A 1,183-nucleotide genomic window follows, 5' to 3' on the forward strand; every position below is an offset into this window, starting at 1 on the left:
GCAGCAAGACGGTGAACCGTCTGCACTCTGAGGGGATTCACCATCAGCCACACACCCAGTGGTGAAAAAGCTGCCCCTAGGTCACGCGGCGTCTTTACAGGAAACATCTAACCTGTTGCCTCGTTCATTTTTCACTAAAAACAAGTGAACCCCAAAATTTTGCTTCATGGATACGAGTCACAGAGAAMCAAGGTGATAAGATGATAAATTTCCTGCTGATGTGTTTCCCTGATTGTTGAGCACAAACTGAGGAGGCATTTTATGAACCATGAACACTGTTCAGCAGACCTGCACCACCGTTAACCTATTTATGGAYCAGACTGCTGCTGCTGTGGTGCTGTCAGAACACTATGGGTTTCCTGGGAAGCAACACTGACGAGAACATTTGTGCACTGAGAGATTCTTCCTTTGATTCATTTTTCTTTCTTTTTCTCTCCCTAATAGACAGTTAGGCTCAACGCATCACTTACAGTTTGAATGCTTAGTCAGGAGCTCTTTGTGTTAGGAATATGAAAACACTGGGTTAAAAAATGTGGCTGTTTAAAGATGAGCAGCTTTTGAAACAGCTTTTGAAAGAGCATGAGCAAAAGTGAACATAAGAGAAAATATTAGACTGGAAAACATTGATGAGATGACTCACTGAGGTGTTTTTCTCTCTAAAACCAGACCTCTCCACAGCTCTCTACATTATGCTTTGTGCCTTTTTGATTAACCTGCTCTTCACAGTTTGAAAAAAAACTCTAAGTTTGGGGATTTGATTCCCAGAAGAAGCAACTATAAAGAAATGCAGGACAGTTCTAGTTTCGGGACAAAACCTTACAGACTGTTTAATAAAACTGGATGCTGATTTGCACTGGCTGCCAAAATAATGTGAAACGGCACAATCTAAAACTTTATGTAGATGCGTGCACAAAAAATAAAACCAACAGGGAGCAGACAGAACTCTAGAACTCTGAGGTAAATGCAGAGGTAAACTAGAAGCACTCGGAGAGTGCAAACCTCCTCCAAGACCAATTTCTCCCATTTTGCAATAGAGTATTTCACAGATACCGCCATCTTTGCCTAACGCAAAGCATCATGGTCTAGTTTGGGGGCAGATTTCTATCCTGTGTTCTAAGCTATATGAAGCTCTAAAGCTCCCACTCCAAATATTTTCAACTGACAAAGCCTCCCTGATGGGAAG

The sequence above is a fragment of the Austrofundulus limnaeus genome, unplaced genomic scaffold (genome assembly GCF_001266775.1).
Source record: "Austrofundulus limnaeus strain Quisiro unplaced genomic scaffold, Austrofundulus_limnaeus-1.0 Scaffold215, whole genome shotgun sequence".
Classification (NCBI taxonomy): domain Eukaryota; kingdom Metazoa; phylum Chordata; class Actinopteri; order Cyprinodontiformes; family Rivulidae; genus Austrofundulus; species Austrofundulus limnaeus.